At 42.9% G+C, this 22,564-nt stretch overlaps 2 long non-coding RNA genes across 16 annotated transcripts in view; both read left to right on the top strand.

The window, feature by feature from the left end:
* The window catches only part of LOC106730263, a 135,283-nt gene that overhangs the window by 20,850 nt on the left and 91,869 nt on the right, over positions 1 to 22,564 (top strand). The window lies entirely within an intron of this gene.
* On the top strand, positions 1,594 to 17,853 carry LOC116668922. The gene is made up of 3 exons (XR_004326214.1): positions 1,594 to 1,604; positions 2,826 to 2,830; positions 17,647 to 17,853. It is a non-coding gene; the product is annotated as an uncharacterized LOC116668922 (long non-coding RNA).

The raw sequence follows: 22,564 nt of genomic DNA, 5'->3' as shown, positions 1-22,564 counted from the left end.
GGCATCATTTTGAAACTAGATCCTCCAGCTACAATTGAATGTCTGTTTCCTTAAGGGGGAAACAAGACTTACTGAATAACCCAATTCAACCAACTTTGCTATTTGTTTGGGGGGTAATTATAGTAGACACTCTAAATGTATTTTTTTCTGTGATAGTTTTTTTCATTATATAATTCATTCTTTGGGATTTAAATCACTTTAAATTTTTATTTAAAATTAAAATATACAGATGAACAGATTAGTGTAGTTGACCAGCAGGTGAACCAGGATCACGGAGCAGCTGGGGAGCTGGTGACAAAAGTGTAAATGGGCCTTGGCCTCCAGGTTCAAATCTCCTATTATCACTCTCTACAGCAGTGATTCTCAAATGCTGCAATGGATAAGGATGGGTGGGCCGGGAGGCACTGCACGGTTTGAAAAACTGATCCCTCCTCCCTCCCATTTGAAATTCACTGATCTACACAATTCATCTCATTTTACTTTGGGTCTTCTTGAAACCTCTTCTGACAGAGCAAAACAAAACATGAGTTTTACAACTCAAGATGGAAAACAGTTCTATTTATTTAGAAGTGGCCAGCAGAAGAGCTGTGAAGAACAGAATGATTCCTAAATCAGCAAACCCCATGAGTCTGGATGATGCAAACCAAGAGACTGTGGCTGCGATCAGCCTCATTCACTGGCAAGAAGCTGCCCAATAAATCACAAGATAGAACCATTTTAAGGCCTCTCTTTTCCAAAAAGAAGAGAGGAGTGTGTCTCAGACTCGTATTCATTTCAAAAGGATCAAAGGCAAGTTAAGTTCTTTTAGAATTTGAATCTGTGGAAAGTAACTAACTTGAGTAAGATGACAAAACCATTCTCCACCAAATTAGAGTGAACTGAAGGGGTACTGCACTCTCAAAACACACCCCTTTTTACCCCCAAGGATAAAACATAACTGTGGGGTTTTAGACAGATTAGTAACATAAGGAAAACATTAAGCGAGCCTGGAAGAGACTAAGGCTGATCCTGGCATCAGCACTGGAGAAGTACTGGAACTGCATCAGTGTAGCTATTAAACACATCAGAAATGATATGAAACCTAGAGTCATCAGCCAGAATCATATACATTTTACAGTTTGAATGAACCCTAGAGAAGTTATCCTCCTCTGGACTCAAAAATCTGTGGGCTGGACTGGACTAGGAAACTCATCCATGCCTCTGGCAGAGCACATATCACACAGAACTCATTGTCTGAATCTTCTAGACTGGGCTTCTTGACTGCAAAGACTACATTCTTTATCTTTGAATTCTTGACATCTGGCACAGTGTCTGACATTAAGTGTCCAGTGATGTTTGTTAAACCAATAAGAGTAAGCGAGAGTATGAATCCTAGGGCAACAGGGAAAACAATATAGAGGGAAAACTCTTTCTCCGATCTCCCAGGGCATGCAGGGCAAAATTTCCCAAAACCCCAAAAGTGAGCTTGACCTCAGTGTGTCTTTTTTCAGGTGAACACCCCAAGTCACAGGTAAGCATTTGCTAGACTGCCCAGCGCTATCACTTCCATCATCTTTATTAACAACAGGGCTTGCTTGTTTTGTCTTATTGGAGTATTAGAATGAGTTCACTCACAGTCAAGTTCCCTGCTTTAATTATAGCAGAAAAAAAAATTGGGCAGACAAGTGGCTTGGATTCAAGTGATTCAATAGTGTTTTACTTTTGAAGTCTGAAGTATCAAGGGTGGATAAAAACGGCATCTTGTTTGAAGTTAAAAGTGCGGGTTATCTCCTCATGGAAAAAGATTAAATGTAATTCTATCTACCTTATGACTATAATGGTTCATCAGATTTAGTAACTGTTGGGAAACAATCATATCTTTTCTGTATCTAAATTATTTGGTTCTTTTTTTCTGAAAAGACTAAAAATACTGTGAACCCTTAATTTCAGTGGCACAAAGAATTGTGCATTGCATATTTATAAGCCAGCCACAAGACAAAGGGAAGCAATAAAGAATTAAACATTACATTCTCTTAGAAATATCCTTTCAGTATTACATAAATATCTTTGTGCTTTTCCATTTTCTTTCTGAAACCAAGTAACCCTTTGACATTTCAAAGTGAAATAACTACACACACAATTTTTATATAGAGGCAAGAATGACATTTTTTTTTAGAGAACTAAGTGTAATTAACCACACATGGCATATTATTCATTATCCTATGACCTTTGTAATTTATTTCATATTCTGAAAATGTTTGCTTCTAAAATTAGTCAGGAAAATGAGGGGATGTCATGGGTGCTTTGCTGGCTGTACATTACAGGTGATTATACCTAGGAGACTTTTCAAATGTGTTTTAAAAATGTGTGCTTGTCTGCTTTGGCATGTAAAAAGGTTTAATGAAGCCTAGTGATTTGGATTTACAGAGAGACTCCCCATTCAAAGTCCTGAGAAATTCTAAGTAGCTGTAAAGGATAGTGCCTGGTGGGGTAAGGAGAGGAAGCAGGTGGGGCAAGGGCACAAATGGAGATCCACATACCCTATGTCTTAAATTTGTAAAAAACAAAACAAAACAAAACAAAAGCAAGAAACTATTATATGATTGTCCTATTCTTCTATCTTGACAAATTAATGCCAAAATCCCAAAACATTGATAAAGCTACAGTCTCAATATGATGAAGGTAGCAAAATATCCAAGGTAGCTGAATTTAATTGCCGCACGTTTGGATGAACTAGTGACGTTCTGTATGAGTAACAAAGGGCATAAGTCATTCATAAATCATTTATTCCGCATTTTCTTCATTTCAGCAAAATCACTGATAATAGGGTTTTTTTTTTTGAGAAGAGTGGGTATAATTAGGTATTTACATATTTATTTATTCATTTATTTTAATGGAGGCACTAGGGATTGAACCCAGGACCTTGTGCATGCAAAGCATGCACTCTACCACTGAGCACTCTACCTTCCCCATAAAATTTGAGTGTATTTTTATCAAAATGTAAGTTAAAGTGAATGTACACTTTAAATTATAATTACTTTGAATGTTTTCAAAAAGTATTATTTTAAAATATTTGTATTATCTGTTAGAACTAAAGATAAAATAAAATAATACATGAATATATCAACATTTTATAAAAAAATTATTTAAATATAGATGAACTTTTAAATTTGTCTTTGAATATTTGATTAAATCTTATTAAATATATAAAAATTAAATTATTGCAGTCTTATGTTTAATACCCATCTAGTTTTCAATATAAAGAATCAGTATTGTGCTTCATGCAAGCTACATCTACATATTTACATTCTAAAAGTAATACGAATGGTTTGCTGCTGTAAAATATCCTCAGTCACCTGAGCAACTGTTGCAAATACCATCTAATTCTCTAGTACCTCCTGGGCTGTGAGATGGAACATAAAGAGAAGCAAGAAAAGGAATGCTCAGCACTCCTGGATAATGATACTTTGTTATGCAAGAATCTATTGCATGCATACTCTTTGAGAGGAAGGATTTGACAACTTAATTCGTTTGTCTTTTCTTACCTAAGAGCTTCTGCCACTCAGGTCTTTTCAGAGCAGTTTTAATTTCTAATATGGGCAGGAAGACAACCCACAAATCTTTTGTTTTGAAGACAGGGCAAAAGAGGTACAGAACAGTTCCTGTGAGTCCAGGATGGTGTTAGGTCATGAAGAAATGTTCAGGATCATGGATCGCAATGGGCCAGCAAGGAGTGCTGGATCTCAGGGACCAGAGGCACCCATATGGCCTTTAATCAAGTTAGTGTGTGTGTGTGTGTGTGGTAAATACAGGGTGCAGGGCAGGGGGCTCTACTGTCTGGCTCTCAAGGTGATGCTATCTGGAAATTCAAGAGGAATCATTCTGAAAACACCTCTAGTGTCAGAATTCAGAAGCAGATGTTTATGTGGTAGATATCTTGCTTTAATTAGCAAATTATAAATAACAGTTATACCAAAATTTTACTTCCCATTTTGCTGAGTAGTTTTTTTCTTTTTCCTTCCTTCCTCCTCCCTTTCTGTCTTTCTTCCTTCTTCCCTTCCCTTCCTTTCCCCTTCCTGTCTATCTTTCTTTCCTTCTTCTCTTTCTTCCTTTCTTTCTTCCTTTCTTTCTTCCTTCCTTTCTTCCTTCCTTCTTCTTCCTTCCTTCCTTTCTTTCTTTCTTCCTTTCTTCCTTCCTTTCCTTTCTTTCTCTTCTTTCCTTCTTTCTTCCTTCCTTCCTTCCTTCCTTCTTTCCTTCCTTCTTTTCTTTCTTTCTTGCTTTCTTGCTTTCTTTTCTTTCTTTTCTTTCTTTCTTTCTTCTTTCTCCTCTCTCTCTTCCTTTTTTTTCTCTCCCACCGCCTCCTAGGTATTGACAGCACAAATCTAAACTGTTCTGGGATTCACCAGTCAGTTTGCATTCTGACCTTGGTGCCAGAATGCTGGGTTTTTTTGGTAGTTGTTTGTTTGTTTTGGTTAACAGTCTTATTGAGATATAATTCACATGCCACATGTATACTTTATCTACTTTAAGTGTGCATGTTGGTTTTTTAAAATTCAGAGTTGTCCAGTAATTATCACAATTAACTTTAGAACATTTTCATTATCCCAAAAGGAAACTGTATTGCCATTAGCAGTCACTCCCTATTTCCCCCCAAACTCCTCCCCAACTCCCAGCCCTAGACAATCACTAACTTACTTTAGTTATCTACAGATGTGCCTACTCTGGACATTTCATGTAGTTGACATCCTACAGTATGTAGTCTTTCATGACTGGCTTCTTTCACTTACAGTGCATCAAGGTTCACCCATGTTGTAGTATGTGTCAGGACTTCCTTTTTGCTGCTGAATAACATTCTGCTGTACAGATATACCACATTTTATTTATCCATTCATCAAAGGATGGACATTTGAATTGTTTCCAATGAATATTTGAGTTGTTTTTGGTTATTATGAATAATGCTGCTATGAACATTCACGTACAAGTTTTTGTGTAGACGTATGTTTTCATTTCTCTTGAGTGTATACCTAGGATGAAATTGCTGGGTCATATGGTAACTCTTATGTGTAGCATTTTGGGGAATTGCCAGGCTGTTTTCCAAAGATGCTGTACCATTTCACATTCCCACTAGCAACATATAAAGGTTCTGATTTCTCCACATCCTTGTCAACACTCATTATTGTCTGTCTTTTTTGTTAAAGCCATCCTAGAGAGTGGGAAATGGCATCTTATTGTTATTTTGCTTTGTCTTTCTCTACTGGCTAATGATGCTGATATTTCTTTTTAGTTGGCTATTCCTGAAGAGAGAGAAAACAAAAGTCTTTGTGAGCACCCTCACTCAATGCCGTGCTTGTAGCATTTAGGTATAAACCAAATCAGAGAACAAAAGTGTTGGAAGACCCAGGGGAGGCTCCTGCTTTACAACCTAGCTTACCTACAGTTCTGGGTGTTTACCACTTCCACCATTGGAAAGTTCTGATCTTTACAATCTTTAGTGAGACCTTTTTTTTTTAATCTGAAACTTTTTTTCCCCTCTGCAATTTTGAGTTCTGAGCCTAGCTTTGTGCTTTGAAGCAAGCTAAGCTCTCTCTTCACCTCCAGGATCCTTCTCGTTTACTTGACTAAACCCATCTACATATTTTTAAAGACACGCTTTGGCAGTCCCCTAAGCCATTGCCTTTTCCTTTTCCCTTTAGTGAACCCAACCCAAAGCTGGTGTGCAGATATGGCCATGCTTTCAGGCTTGACAACCCAGCAGGGATCCTCCCGGAAAGCCCTTAGGTCAGAAGGGTCCCTGCCAAAGTCTAGGCAGAAGGGGCAAAGGTAACTTAAAGAAACATTCTGAAATCACCTTGCTTTTCTTTTAGTTACTATTTTTATTTTGAAATTTCAAAATAACTTTAAGAAGGTGTTCATGATTTTTATGTTTACTGTGAGGGAACAAAGGTTTTTAAAAGGCATTGAGGATGCAGTCTATAAAGACAGAGGCTGGTCCTCCTACCTTCTGCATAAAAAAGATGCTTTTAGCTGATTTCCCTTAACCAGGCACACACTGAAAAGGCAGCTGTGATTACTGCTCTGTGACTTTCAGTGTGTGAATGTATCCGTACATTAGCTCCAGGCCCTTGGTCCCCCGGGTCTGCTGTGAACCTGGTCTTCCTCCCCTGATTCATTGAGTCTTTAATGCTCTCAGTTCAGACCGCTAAAGGATTCTCTCTCCTGCATTTACTCAGACTTTGGAACACTATGGGCAAAATGCCCCAAGCTAACTTCTCTTATTTCATATTCCGAATCCTCCATTCTTTCTCATCCAAACTGATGATTCTTCTCTTGAAGACACCATGCCCACTCTCCGTTTCTTAGAGAGGCCTCATCTTTCTCTTGCTCTCTGCCACCACCTTTGGAACCGGGACTGTTGCACCAGCCTCCCTTGTCTGTTCCTCAGGCTCTAGTCTCTCTCTACTGGGTGCTACTGCCCACGGCTGCCACACTGACTTTCTGAAAGCACAGGCTTCCCCTCCCCCCCAACCAGCGCAATAGCCTGGAATGGAGTTAGAGACCCTTCTGAATCTGAACTTCTCACCTTGGCAGGGGGCACGTCTTTCTCTCTTGGCATGGTGCCAGCCCAGTGACCTAGAATCTACAAGTGGCCTTAATGTGCGGGTGACTGGATCCCAGGAATGGCTCACTGAATTCCTTTTCCTGGAACACATGGAGCTGATGCTCTTCTCAAAGCCTTTGGATTAGGCTGGTCCCTCTGGTGGGAACATTCTTGCAAGTATTCTCCCCTGGGCTTCCTCCTTTTTCATTATTCAGATGTCAGCTCAGATAGCACTTCCTCTGAGCCACCTTCCCTGGCAGTCCTCCAGGGGAGCTCAGTGGGGATTTCTGTTTGCTTTGTTCATTGCAGTATTCCTGGCACTGAGAACAGTGGTAGCAGATGGCAGGTACTTGATAAATACTTGCTGAATTATTAGAATAAAGAAGCTTCTACATAAAGTACTGGTTGCATGAGTTCTGCCATTCTTACGCAGAAACTGAGAAATGAACAAAGAAAGGAGGAATGAACAAGAGAAGAGGGGAAAAGAGCTCCTTGTGGGGCAGAGGATGAGCCTGGATACCTAGAGAGAAAATAGGGCACAGGGTTCAGGGCCTGTCCTTCACTTCCTCTGATGTAGAGAATGCTTTTTGCTGTGATTAAAGCAAAAACCAGGCTTATCTCAGAAAAGGACATTTTTGAAGAGCCCAGAAAAGGAAACAACCCCTCTCCCCTTCCCTCCTGCCTCCTCTTCTCATTTTCCAGTTTGCATCACCAAAATTAAAAATGGGTAGATAAGTGTCAATTCCTACCACATATTAGATAATTTCCTAAAAGTAGTAGCAAAAATGGGGTCCCAATTCAATGGACACAAATTGTCTGAATTATCTGAAATTTTAAAAAGCAGTTCCTTCTAAAGGACACATTATTTCCTGAAACTTTTTGGCTGCTCTTGAAGGTGTTTTGTTCTTGACTGAGAGAATTACTTGTCATGATGGAAACTGACAATATAGAAAGGCCGTTCCCAGCTCAGGATCCCATTGTGTAACTATTCTGGATCTTCTTTTGTCAAACTGGATCTTCTGCTTCCTTTGCCAACTGACATCAAATGGATGTATTAGGTCATGATGCTAATATGAAAGAGTTTCCATACTTGTTTTTCTTTCTCCTTTCTTACCCTCTTTTTATTACATGTAACAAGTCAGATTGTAATTATGAAAGTGAGGAACTGAGGCAGCTGGCAAGCTCTCTAAGGATGAAAAATGCTGCTGGTCTTGTTTAGACCTCTCAGCAACAGCCAAAGGGTATTTGTCACATGATTATTTAAGATATGCCATTATCCAAGGTTAAAATGACATAGCCGAGTGAATTACTCTGGGCCTTTGTGAATCTGCAGTGCCCGATTTGCCAGGGAAAATGAAATCATTAACTCCTTTTACTCCTCTCCTCGCCCATGGAAGTGGTAGTCTTTCTCTAGTGGTTTTGGTTTTATGCTGAAGAGAAATTTGGTCCAGTTCTTTCTGGTACATGAAACTGCCGTAGAAACTAAGGCTTCATCAATGTAATTATCCAGTACTTAGACCTCTGTACATGCTGTGTTTTCTCACCTCTCTGGATTTTGGTGCTTGATGTTTCCTCTGTCTGGCGTGGTCTTCTCCCTGGTCATCTCCCCTTGTCTTTCCTGGCAAACTCTCACTCATCCTTTAGGACCATTTCAGGGGGAGGGTATAGCTCAAGTAGCAGTGTGCATGCTTAGCATGCACTAGGTCCTGGGTTCAATCCCCAGTACCTCCTCTAAAAATTAAATGAATAAACCTAATTACCTCCCCACAAAAATAAAGTATAAAAAAAAAAAAAGGACCATTTCGAATAATTCCCCCTACATGAATTTTCAAGTACGTACACATTTAGAGTTATTACATCTACCTAATGAATTAACATTTTTATCAAAATGTAGTGACTCACTTTATCCCTAATAATGCTTTTTGTCTTAAACTCATTTGTCTGATGTAATAGCCACATTAACTTTCGTTTTGTTCTGGGGTTTTTTTGGTTAGTATTTGCTGGCTCTGTCTTTCTTCATACTTCTATTTTCTATCCTTCTGCATTCTTACAGTTTAGCAAATCTCTTGTTAAAAAAAATATATTTGGATTTATATTATTTTTCAATCTAATATTTTCTCTGTTTTTAATGTCAATTTAATCCATTTACATTTATTGTGATTACTGATATTTGGATTTATTTTTATAATCTCATTTTGTACTCCCAGTTGAACTGCTTTTTTTCTGCTTTCTTCTCTTCCACTTTTTCTAATGTTAAACTTTGTGATTCTTCCTTTTTCATAAACAAGTTTGATGTGGTACTCGTATGGGATTAAATCAACGATTTCTGTCTTCTTGTTTTTTAAGAGTTTCTGCTAAGTAGGCAAATGAAAAAATGCTAGAGGCTATTTATAACTACTCATTGCATCACCAAGAAAGAAGAATAGCTAAGAAGGGACTTGGTGAAAAACTTGATTTCTGAATAATTCTCAATGGGGACTAAAGCAATTTAGCAGCCAAGTAGCTAGTTTTTGAAATGATGCGTTAGCATAGTGTGCAGTGCTGGATAGAGAAGGATGGAATCTGTGTAGAGTATCTGCTTCCAATGGGAGGATGGTGCCTAAGGGGCAAATCCTTGTGAGTTTGGCATACCTATCCCTGTGTGACTGCCTGGGGGAGGTAAGTCTCCCCCAGTTTGTCTCAGTTCAGTTGACTATAAAACCCTCAGGTACTCAATGTGTCATAATCATACTTGGCCTCTCTTGGCTAGAAATCAATCACAAACAAAACATAAGGGAGCCATTAAATTGTGTGTCAGGACTTAGTTATAATTAGACTGCCCAATGATCCAGAATATTCTTCTATTTTTAAGATGATCATTTAAATAAAAATATGTATTTTTAAAACATACTTACGTAAAATTTTGTTTTGTGGTCTCTTTTTTTGGATTTTTTTCTTTAAATTAGGAAAAACAAGTGTAGCATAGTAGTTAATGGCCTGGAATCTGGGGTTTAATACAGACTGAGGTTTGAATACTGATTCTTCTGTGTATTACAGTATAATCTAAGACAATTTACTTAAGCTTGCTAAACCTCAGTTTCCTCATATTCTAAGCGAGGCTAATGATAAATCTACACATAGAGTTGTTGTGAGAATTTACTAAATTAAAACAGAATAAATTATAAGGTCTTTGGTAAAAAGTTGTACTCAAAAAACTGGTAGTAGCTATTATAATGATTTTTTTTTTTAATAAGTTGCTCCTTGAAGGAATTCCTTCTTCAACTCCTGGTCCCTTAGCTTGGAGTAATAGGTGGAGGATGGGGTCGTGGGATGGAGCTGGAAACTAGGTGATCTCTTTGCTTCAGGGATTTAACAGGCTGAGTATGGTGGAAATCCCTTTGAACTTTAAGATGCCCTGAAGGAGGTCAGGAGTATGACTTATACCCTCATGTGTGCCATCCAGAGCCAACAGGTATCAAGGGTGTTGGTAAACTCTTTGTTTCAGCAGATGTGACCTATTAAATAAGGCCAACCTGATTTTATGCCCTCAGATCCTAATTTCCTGTCCAAACCCAGTTGGAAAGCTATGGTTGCCAGTCTTCTCATTGTCAGGAATTCTTACTTCAAGGGCTAGGGGGGATCCTGTCCTGGAATGCTGATGTAGAATGGAGAATGCATTTTCCTACACAAACATGTGATTATTTGTAGGTGATATGTACCATCAGACTCAATACTATTAACAGCGGGTAAAATAAGGCCTTTAGGACCTACCTGAGATCCCAACCTCTTTAAATAATATGTTTTCCTATCAGAAATATGTTCTCAGTTCCAAATAATTAATTTGCAAGTAAAATATGGAAACATAAGCCATTAGGAAAATGGGGCTGCAATCCTTCACATCTTTAGTGTGGGAAAAGGAAGAAAAATTCTACCTACTGCCCAAAGTGTGGGAACAGTTGAGCCATGTGCCTTTTTCTAAATTGGATGTCAGCCAGGACAACAGATGAGCAGTTTCATGCAAAGAGCAACACTGGCTCCTTAGTGACCATCATGGGTGGGGACAGTGCATGAGGTTTGGTCCCAAAGCCACCCCTGTGCCCTTGCTGTATCTGGATGCCTCATTATTCCTTGGAGAGTCTTCCTCAGAGGAGAGAAGGCCATCTTCCTTCTCAGGGCTTTCTGGAAGTTTCTGAGTATTGCCTAGAAGGGGTCTCTGTGCCTATACTCCCTCACCCTAAATTGTTCTGGCTTTAAGCAGCTCTCCAAACTCTCTGTGGGTCCCTCTCCATCCTTTTGTCACTCGTTTCTAGTGTTTGACTGCTCTGGGCATGGGTCTCCCACTAATCAGTCAGCTAACAGGCAGATGCTGAGAGTCTACTATTGCTCAGGATTCCTCTGGGCTCCGTGACGGTACAGAAAAGAAAAAGACAGAATCTCTGCTCTGAAGGACAGCTAGTTCAGGAAGCAGTGTATCTTAGATATTAAAGCACAAAAGTCAAGTCATCCAGCCCTGACCTGAATCCCAGGTCTGCCATTTGTTAGGTTTGGACCTTGAGTCCCAGTCTTTTCATCTGTAAAACGAGGATGAGAGAAATAGCTGTCTCGTAGGGTTGTCATGAATTGCATTGCAAACTAAAGCACTTAGCAATGTCTGTGTATAGTAAGTACTCAATAAATATTAGGTACTATTTTTTTTTTTAAATCATTATTAAGGCAGGGAGGGTATAGCTCAGTGGTAGAGTGCATGCTTAGCATGCACGAGGTCCTGGGTTCAACCCCTAGCACCTCCACTAAAAACTAAATAAATGAAACTAATTACCTCCCCCCACCAAAAAAAATAATAAATAAAAATTTAAAAAATTATTATTAAGTCCCAGATGGGGTATAAACTAGCCTGGACTGTGTAGGAACCTAATAACACTTTCCTCAATGCCCTCCTTCATCTTCACAGACCTAGGGGAGAAAGTAGTGCTTTGTGGGTCACAGAAATGGTTAAAGATGACCTGGTGAGAGAAGGGCTTTGGGGCACATTGAAGAGCTGCTGTTGACTCCCTGGCCAAGGCAGTCTGCCTGTGTTGGCTCAGTTCTGCACTGGGCTCCTTGTTGGGCTTAGAAAGCAAACAATTGGAACTTCCTTTGCCTTTGAAGAATTGGCTAGCTAGGTGAGGATTCAAGACACACACACAGGTTGAAGCTTTAATATAATGAAGCAGCATCTTAATTAACAAGAACAAAATGATGTGGTAAATACTCAGTATAAAGAAATGCTTATCAATAAGTCTGAACTCTGGACTCCAGATAAAATGTTCTGAATATGTCAGTACCACCCAGAGCTCCGTGGCTTCGCAGCAGAGAGGCCCTTTTCTTACCCCCAGCCCCAGAACCCTGCCTCTCTGTCCTCTGTGTCCGTTTCTCTTCTCAGACCAACTGTGGTCTGGACCAGCCGGTGAAATGTAATTCTGAGTCCTGCCCACAGCCTTTGGTGATTTTGGATGAAAGGCCAGAGAGACTTCCTAGGGGAGCCCCATGTTTGTTTTCATGTTTTAGAGCCGGGAGTGGTGGAGTGATGAATGGTGAAAGCTCTCCCTTTAAAAGAGCAAGGTTGACTTCAGGTGACCCTGACTGGCTGGGCTTTTGCCGAGGACGATGTTTACTTTGCAGGCTAATGACAGGGCTGGCTTTCTGGGAGTGTTGCAATGAGAGAGCCTCGGAGGCCTCTGCGGACCTCCTCCCTAGCAAGGCTGTTCCAGCCAGCATCTCGAGGGCAGCTCCAATGAGCTTGGGATTTGGGTGTGAGACACAGCTTTTGTCAGAAGATTTTTTAGCAGATGTCTGTATGGGTTTGCCCTCTGGATAAACGTGTGTGTTCAGCAGCAACCACATCTCATTCTCTTACTTGATTAACTGTGTGACTGAGAAGAAAAGCAAAACCAAGACAAAGTAAAAACCATGGTTGTGATTCTAGATTATTTAAAAATATCCTTATGGAATTTGAAGGTATTATAGAAATCATCTGCAGATATGAAAAACTGAATCCCAGAGAAGGCAAGTGCTCTGTCCAAGGTCACACAGCAAGTGAGTGACAGAGCCAAGACTGAAACTAGGTTTTCAGCTCTGGTCCTGTTCTCTTTTCCTTATTCTACTTCTGTTGACAACCATGGACAGTTTTTTCTCCCTTTTGTTCAACTCTTCTTTTTCCCCAAACCTCAGAAAGAGCCAAAATGATTCCGGAAATCCTAAATCATTTCCAAAGGCAGTATGTTGTCTGTTGGCCATGTTGTGTGGTTTGCTATTTCAATTAAGTTGTTCAACATTTTATATGACAGCATGCAAATTACCACTGATTCTAAACAAATCAATTCAGGTATTCAGGATTTATAAATATAAAGACTCTTGCTTCCTGTCTCATCTGATCTCTTCCCTGGCTGTCTTCCCTCCACCTGCCTCCGCTGAGATACTTTTTAAAAAGGCTTCATTTGGCATACAAATTCTGGTGAAATCCTTAACATTTTTCTTCTTCTCTAATTTTTATATGCTCATTGTTATAATGATCAACATTATAATAATTTATATTTTGCACATTATTTTAGTATATTAATTTTGCCCTATAACTCTCTCAGGTTCTCTAATGAGAAGGGGAAGGAGGGTGCAGACAGGACTAGGTAGAGAGACTTTTGAAAATGTGGGCAGGGTGTTTGTGAATATCTGGGCAGTGGAATATTTTTGTGGCACGGTGGGTGTTTTGAACTCTCTGGAAACTAATAAGCAAGCTCCACACATACACTTGATGGAAGTTCTCCAGACTTTGGACAACACAGAAGCCTTTCAGAGGTCTGAACTGCGTCCAAGTCAAATTACGGCCTAGTGTGCTTCCAGGAGGAAGGCGGAGTGGATCAGAGGAAGTGACACTGGTCCCGGACCCCAGGACACCAGGGCCCAGTGCTGGTTCTACCAATAGTGGTAGCTTTCTTGTCTATGAAAAGGATTACTAAAAGCTCCTACCTCATGGAGTTGATCTGATGATTTAAAAAATTAGATGATGTATGGGAAGTGCTGAGCGATACACTTGGCCATAATAAGCTCTTTTTATTCGTATGCTATGCTGTTAGGCTTCTAGAGAACTGACAGTAAACTGGACAAGGCCCCCACTTGGGCAATGAGGCACCAGGACTATGGCCACAGGCTTTGATATCAGACACAGCTGCATTTAGATGCCAACTCCAGCATCTTCTAGCTGAGTGATCCTGGCAAGTCACCTAACTTCTTTTAGCTTCAGTACCCATCTCATAGGATTATTGCACGGATCAGTGATGTAGCCCATGTGAAGCTGCTGGCTTCCTGCCTCGCATGTAGTAGTGCTCAATCAATGGTGGTTATCATTCCAGGTTCTTAGAGAAAGGGGCCGTAAGAAACCAGAGGAGAGAGGCAGCTAAGACAGCTGTTGAGCTAGGGGTGTTGAAAGAAACTAGGAAAGCCAAGTCCATCCCTTTGGGGTCCATATTAGTTTCCAGTGGTGCTATAACAAATTGCCATAAACTTGGTAGCTTAAAACAGCAAAAATGTCTTCTTTCACAGTTCTGGAGGCCAGAAGTCCAAAATCAGCATTGCTGGGCTGACATCAAGGTGTCTGCAGGGCCACACTCCCTCCAGAGGCTCCAAGGGAGAATCTGTTCCTCACCTATTTCAGTTTCTGGGGTCTGCTGACAGTCCTTGGTTTGTGGCTGCATTACGCTAAGCTTTGATTCTAGCTTCACATGGCCCTCTCATTTGTGTGTGGTTTGTGTGTGTGTGTGTGCGCCTGCGCGTGTTTGTGTGTGAAATCTCCCTCTATTTCTCTTATAGGGACACCTGCAATACCATTAGGGTTCACTTGGATAATCCAGGATAACCCCCATCTCAAGAGCCTTAATTAAGTGACATCTGCAAAGACTCTTTTTTCTTATAAGGTAACACTTGCAGGTTGCAGTGATTAGGACCTGATGTCTTTGGGGAGCCATGATTCTGCCTGCACAGAGCCTAAGGCACCAATGGTTGGGACAAGAGTCCAGAAGATTCCTGGAGGGATGTGGCAAGGGAGGAGAGCTGTCACTAGGGCTGAGACTAGACTAAGCAGAGCAGAGCAGGCATGTGGGGGAGGCTGGTGCAGACCGCATGGCACTAGGCAGGCTGACATCAGTGAAGCCGTGGGGCAGAGTACAGCTCAGCACCAGCGTCTGGGCAGAGGCATGTTCATGGCCTCCAGGAAAGGGCATGAATCACTGGGACACCTGGCCAGGGGAAGGAAGAGACCAAGGCCTGGCTGATTGCACTGCTTGGGTTCAGAGCCTTGCTGGACTGTGCTGGGAGCCTCAGACCCCAGAGCTGGTGCCCCACCTCCCTCAACTGGGCCCAGCTGGGCCACAATGAACAGGACTCAGTCCCTGTCCTTGGAGAGTTCACATCCTCCTGGGGGAGGCAGGCATACTTCCATCTTTGTAGGATTGTCTTCCTCAGTGTCTCTTGTAAGGATGCTTGTCCTTGGATTTAGGGCCCACTTGGATAATCTCGAATGATCTCATCTCTAAATCCTTAACCTGAATACATTTTCAGGGACTCTTTTTTCCAAATAAAGTCACATCCACAGATTCCAGGATGTGGGCCTGTCTTTTGGAGGCCACCATTCCACCTGCTACACCTCCCCTGTCAAAATGTACCCATCCTGTTCCTCATTCCTTCAGGTCCCGATGAGATGTTAAATATTTTGAGCAAAATTGTTAAAGATTTAATGTGTTAACCTCTCTGTGTTATCAGAGAACTCCTAAGAGGCTTAATGCCTTTGTCAAGAGACAAAGACTCTGTATAGAAATTATACCACAATAAACTAGTTTAAAAAAAGAAAAGGAAAGAAAAAAGAGACAAAGTCTCTCTAGGAATTTCAGGCTTTCTGAGAAAGATAGCTTTGGGGAAAGGCTCTTTTATCAGCAGCCTTCCTATCAGATCACAGTTTGCCGGGGATTTGCCCTGGTGACCTAATCACTGAAATTATGGGAGAGTTGGAAGTGCTGTTTCACCATTTCATCTCCTCCTGGCTTTCTAAATAACTTTTGCTTCTTTTTAGTCTTAATCCTTCCCTTTCAAACCAGCTAATAATAACCCTGTCCTAAGTAATTTACAAGTATCTTGTTTAATCTTCGGAACAGGTCTATGAAATGGGAACTATCAGTATTGCACTTTGCAGAAGAAGACCAAGGCTTAGACATTAAATGTCAGAGCCAGGGCTTGAACCCAGGCTCTCTCTTGCTCCAAACCTCATGCCCCTGACTACCCTCCTGAGGAAGTTCCTGCAGACCTTTGAATAGCACTGCTCTTGGAACTGGGCTGCTGGAGCATGATGGGAGTGGTCAAGGGAGCCGTGGTGGAGGGCACTGGCTCTGTTTCCAGAAAGTCAGGACCGAGTGTGATGGTGGATCCTTGGGCTCAAAAATGTGCATATGTATTTATTAGTGCCACCATGACTGAGAGACCCCTTCTTTTTAGAAGTCAAGAGTCTCAAATTAGGGGGGATGGTGATAGCTCAGTGGTAGAATGCACACTTGGCATGCATGAGGTCCTAGGTTCAATTCCCAGTACTTTCATTGTAAAAAAAAAGTCTCAAATTGGCAAAATTGAGAGGCACAAATGTGCAAAAGGACCAAACAGAATCCTTCTGCGTATTTTCCTGTGAGCATGGGGGAGGGAAGAATGAGGAAGTAGACACAACTGAGAAAAATGAGTCTAATTTCTGGTAAGGTGGGATGCCATTAACACTCAAACGTATTAGGTAACACCCCTGTCCCACCCCCAGCAGGAAGAGCCTTTGACCCAGTGACATCTGTCATACTAAGCTGCCTTACCTCTCAGGGAGGAGAGAAACTAACATTTATTTGAGCATGTAGATTTTTTAGTCTGTTTCCCTCACATTATTTTACTTAATCCAGAAAATAATCCTCTGAGAAAGACGTTACTGCCCTCATTTTACAGAGAGGGCACTAGGGCTCAGAGGGCCTTCGTGGTTTGCCCGAGGGCACTCAGCTGGTCAAGGCAAAGCCACGACTCGAGCTTATGTGTTCAAACTCCAATTTCAGAGTTCTGTTTTATCTTGCAGTTGTGAGTTGAAGGTAAACCCTGGTGATGCTCAGTTGCCCGTTTAAGTGTGAAGAAGGAACCATGTGTCTCACAGGAAGGTGGAGTCAGGAAACATGCAAAGTCATGGCTGGTTTCCTCAACCCCATGTATCTCCTTACCTCTCAGCTGGACTTTGTCTACCTCTCCAAGAAAATGTGAACTTCAAGACTCATCTAAATGTCTCTCTGAAAGATTCTAGACCCACCACCCTCTGGCTTGAGATAGAATAACGTTTTTTATACATGTAGCCTCAAACCCATGTAGATATGTGCATTACTGGTGAACACCTTGAATACGCCTGCCTCCCCCAGGAGGATGTGAACTCTCCAAGGACAGGGACTGAGTCCTGTTCATTGTGGCCCAGCTGGGCCCAGTTGAGGGAGGTGGGGCACCAGCTCTGGGGTCTGAGGCTCCCAGCACAGTCCAGCAAGGCTCTGAACCCAAGCAGTGCAATCAGCCAGGCCTTGGTCTCTTCCTTCCCCTGGCCAGGTGTCCCAGTGATTCATGCCCTTTCCTGGAGGCCATGAACATGCCTCTGCCCAGACGCTGGTGCTGAGCTGTACTCTGCCCCACGGCTTCACTGATGTCAGCCTGCCTAGTGCCATGCGGTCTGCACCAGCCTCCCCCACATGCCTGCTCTGCTCTGCTTAGTCTAGTCTCAGCCCTAGTGACAGCTCTCCTCCCTTGCCACATCCCTCCAGGAATCTTCTGGACTCTTGTCCCAACCATTGGTGCCTTAGGCTCTGTGCAGGCAGAATCATGGCTCCCCAAAGACATCAGGTCCTAATCACTGCAACCTGCAAGTGTTACCTTATAAGAAAAAAGAGTCTTTGCAGATGTCACTTAATTAAGGCTCTTGAGATGGGGGTTATCCTGGATTATCCAAGTGGACCCTCATGGTATTAGAAGGCCATGTGAAGCTAGAATCAAAGCTTAGAGTAATGCAGCCACAAACTAAGGACTGTCAGCAGCCCCCAGAAGCTGAAATAGGCGAGGAACAGAGTCTCCCTTAGAGCCTTTGGAGGGAGTGTGGCCCCATGGACACCTTGGTGTCAGCCCAGCAATGCTAATTTTGGACTTCTGGCCTCCAGAACTGTAAGAGAAGACATTTCCTGTTTTAAGTGAACAGATTTGTCATAATTCCTTACAGCAACCACAGGAAACTAAGCCAGGACGTAGGAAGGAGAGAGGGGAAGGTCTGAGCTGTGTCCCACCAGAGCTGTTGGGTACCTGTGCTTTGGGGTAGGTAGAGGCACTCACTGAGAAAGGCCCACTTTCAGACGTTGTGCCCTCTGTCTAGTCTACCCCAGATTCCCTCACCTTGTTCACTTGTTGGCTTCTGCCAATTTCAACAATGGCCAGGACAACAGTATTTATCCAAGTCTTATTGTGGGTTTGCCAACCTGTGCTTCAGGATCTGAGCACAAGGCAGTGAGCGAGGCAGGCGGGACCCCTGCCCTCACAGCATTCCCAGTCTCGGTCTCATGGAAGTGCACCAGCTTTCAGCCTGTGTCTTGGACTCTGTTCTTGCTGCCATTCACACTTGGATTTGGCTGTGGGATTGCAGACATAGAGTTCTGACCTTAACGTGTCCTTCCACTTGTTTTCAGCTTTGGCTATTTTCTGGTCCCTGCTCCTCTTCCATCTGTTCCTTTCCCTTTCCAGGGTCGGCAGTTAGCCCCTGCTACACGCCTGGTCCAGCCTGGCACGTTTGGACTGGCTAATGCTGACTGCTCCATTTATCCATCCATTTACCTCATCATGGACCCATCCACAATCTGCAATTCTGTTTTCTGGCCAGGCCTCTTAACATCCTGCTTTGCCTCCTGAGTATAACATCACATTCGTTTTTTTGGATTTAACCACCACTCTTGGTCTTTTGGCTCTGATCCTGAATTCAAAAGGTGTTAGTAATTTGCAGTTATTGACCTATTCTACCTACCCAGATCCAGAACAAGGGGGGCACCCAGAGGAGGTTAAAGAAGGCCATGATGACCCGAGCAAAATTTCTGTTATTGTGATCTTGAGATGCCTGCCAGCCATACCAGCTGACAGTTTAATTGTCGCAGCACTTCCCAAGGATGGCAACATTTGGCTGGCTGCTTTCTTACACAGTGCAGCTTGGGCCAGGTTAATAAGTGTACTTTGTAGACTGTGAATAATCTCTTTGCACAAAGCAATCTGTTTACTTTGGGGTGTACAGCCCAATGATCAGCATACACACTCTTCACAACTTTCTCTTCAGTTCATCTTTTACTTTCTTCTCTTTCCTAGAAAAGGGTAGAAAAGGTGAAAGTGAATGTTTGAAAAGCCTTAAACAAAAGGAATGTGTGTCTGAAGTTTTTAATAATCACGTGTATGTCCTTTTAGAACACACGGTGCAGGAGAACCTTGAGTGTATTTTTGTTTATTTCTCTATATAGTATTATGTAGCAAAGGGGTGGGAAGATGGAGGAGGAAGAGAGAAAGGAACTGATTTTTACTGAGTGCCTCTAAGTACCAGGCGCTGGGGTGGGTACTTTGCAGATATTATCTCATTTAAGTCTTACAACGATCCCCAGAGTTAGGTACTATTATCTAATTTTATAGACGAGGGAATTGAGACAGAAAGTTCAAAGGCTTGCCCAAGGTCATGAAGTTGAGATTTGGAACTGGAACTTGAACACATACCCTGATGTCAGTACCTAATACAAATGGAATAATAATAACAAAACACCTTTTAGAAATCGGCTATGAACAGAACTAAAACTAGTCCAAAACACTCGAGGCATATTATTACCTCTTTGCTGGAACAAGGACTGACATGGGCTTTAGAAACCTGGAATTTCTTTCTTAATGGAGACTTGTAAGTATAAAGGCACTGCAGTTGTAGCTGGAGGTTGCCACCTGCAAGTCTGCATTTTTAAACTGTCTTGCCTTAATTAACACTCCTAGAGGTCTTTAAGATACAAAGATAAGAGCTGTCATAGGCATGACAAGTATGATTGCAATATTGCTCCCAAAGCAAAGAAACATTCCAGAGACATTGCAAGGGCCTGGCTGATGCAGAGGTGAGTCCCAGTGGCCTGCATGCCATACTCTGGAGATGCCCCAAAGTGGAATTCTGCAGGGAGACTTCAGTACTTGGGCAGAAGATCCTCACTGTCATTAAAGTATAAATGCTCTTTGGCGGTATTAGGAGGAGGTACTTGGAGGTGTTGTTATCTGTTATTTCACCTGAGTGGGAAAGAATTTCAGACTCTGTCTGGGGATCTGTTTTAAAGGGAGAGAAAACCCAAGGCTGTCAGGTGCAGGGGGCTGGGCAGAGGATGGCCACAGCCACGGGGCACGTATGAAAGCGGGGAAGTCAGACTCCAGTTCCAGCCGACCCCACGTTTCACTTGGGATTGGTCCTTGGAATGAAACAGTATTTTAATCCTGCAGCTAAAGGCCCTAAAACTGCACTAACTGCAAACAGGAATGGGAGCCTCAGAAGTAGATGGAAACTTCCACGGAAGGAAAATATAAGCCCAAAGAGTGAGCAAAGGGCAAAAAGATATTTCGGAAATTGGGGTCAAAATGATTTCCCAGGGCAACGGGTGAAGACAGGGAGCCAGGAAACAGCAGCGAGAGATCCACAGGTGGTGGGAAGAGGATGTAGACCCAGCTTATGTGTTTTGATTGTCTGTGACGAGACACAGAAAATGCTGTGCTGTTGTTTTCACTGTGGTGGCCTTACCCTCCCTACAACCGCCTGGAAGGTAGTGTTGTTGTCCATGTTACATGGGGAAGCTGAGGTCCAGAAGGAGAAGTGCCAGGTCCCAGGTCACCCAGTCAGCAGGGAGGACCTGGGATCCTGTTCGACTCCACGGCTGCTTCCCACATGCATCATGATCAAGGATCCAAGGAACCAAGAGAGATGAATGAACAGTGTGGAAGGCACCTGAGCTGTAGAGCCAGCAGATCTGAGTTGAAATCTTGGCCCTGTCACTCAATTGTTGCGTGGCCTTCAGAAGTATTTGACCTTCTCAACCTTCTTTCCCCCTCCTACAGAAAGCGGGTGAGAGTTCCCTCCTCTTCCACTTTAGAAGTTGGTCATTCACACTTAAAATGCAGATGATGACAATAAAGATGCAAATCATAATAGTTCACATTCATTGAGTAATTGCTGTGTGCCACACGCTGTTCTAAGCAGCTCCCTTATATTATTTACTTCTTACAACAGCTACATTAGATAGAGATTATTGATTCCCATTTTACAAGGTGAGGAAACCAATGCATAGTGATATTAAATATGTTGTCCAAGGCCCCCTAGGTGGTAAGTGGGAAAGTTATGAAGGAGAGGCACAGATAAGCCCTTGGGGCTGGGGGTGTGGAGATCTGCAAGGATTGTAGAAGAGCTGGCCTCGTGCCACCACTGGGCCCTGCACAGTCTTTGCCCAACAGGTGGGAGCTCAACAGATAATGACTGATTTCTTCTTTTAGGTCCTCCCTGCCTCGGTCATTTCTCCCAGAGGCTTCTTATTCTCGAGCCTTAATTTCCTCCTTGCTGTTTTTTAGCCGAAGCCCTTGTGATTCAGTTCACCTCTCCTGCCAGGCTTTCTTTCCTCAGTCGGGTCTCAATTCCATCATCCATCACCAATCCTCATCCTCACATGTCAACAGGTCTCCCAGGTTCCTGTCTTTTGCTCCTCTGGTTCCTCTATTTCCCGGCACCTCATCACTTCCCTATGCTCGCTTCTCAGGCTCTGATCTTGGGAGGCAGCTTTACTGGCTTCAGCTCCCTAAACAGTTGCCTCCAGGAGCCCTTGGTCCAGTGGGATGTGGCGGAGGCTGTAGGACATCTGCATGTCAGAGGAGGAGTTGGGTGGGATGTGATTGACCTTTAAGAGTACTCTGTCTCAGAGCAACTATTATAAAGCAACACAGAGTTGGTGTGTGCTGGGCCGGATCGGGAAACAAAGTCCAAGGAATGGGCATCTGGAGCTCCTGGTCACACACAGTGTGACCAGACCCAATAAGGAGCTCCCTATGACCCCAGGCCACACGGCTTAAGGTTTGAATTCTAGGGGGAAAGCCATCAATTCAAGATGTGGGGAAGCAGACTGAGTCCCCACTGCTGGCCTTCTTGCTGCAATGCAGCTCTCTCCACCTCCCCCACCCACCCTTTTCTCTGAATTTTGTTTAAGAAGCTACAGGTGATAGTAGTCAAGTCACTAGATGATGAAACTGAAGGAAAAAAAAAGACACTTCTGTTACATAGGGCAAAGGAGGAGTAGAGACCCAGAAAAACCCACGTCTCCATGGCCTAAAAATAGGTTAAAAGACTGATGGGAGCTTGTGACCCTAGACAGAGGAACAGCGCTCTGCTGGCCCAAGAGCACTGTGCACCGCAGCCACGCTGAGTAACCAAGTAACCGAGGAGATGCACACCCAGCTCGCACCGCAGACACCGCCGAGGCCACGAAGCCTCCTCTCCCAGCCGTGCTGCTGCCTTCTGCACCCCATGGGTCCTTCCCCCACAGCAGCCCCAGCAGATGAGGCTCGGTGCTCTGGGCCTGGGGGAGGGAGCAACCTGACTGATTATACCCACCTCCCCCAAAGCTCCTTTTAGAGTGGGCTGTTCCACTTTCCCTGTAGCTTAGCAACGCAGGCCCCTGACAACTGATTTATTGGGAAAAAGCTTGACTTTTTCCAAGCAGGTTTTCTCTTTTCTTTCCCTTCTTTTCAAATAATCAAACCTTGACAATGATGAGGTCCTTGTGGATTCCTCCCAGGGATGCTGGTTTCACCTGGCTTGGCTATCGTGGACCCCTGCTTGGACATCAGCTTTCTCCCTGTCTTCCAGCCTCAGGTCTCATCGCAGTCCTTCATCCATACTGTAGC

This window comes from Camelus ferus, chromosome 15 (genome assembly GCF_009834535.1).
Source record: "Camelus ferus isolate YT-003-E chromosome 15, BCGSAC_Cfer_1.0, whole genome shotgun sequence".
Lineage (NCBI taxonomy): Eukaryota > Metazoa > Chordata > Mammalia > Artiodactyla > Camelidae > Camelus > Camelus ferus.
The sequence above is the reverse complement of the archived record's forward strand: the minus strand, read 5'-3'. Positions and strand labels throughout refer to the sequence as shown.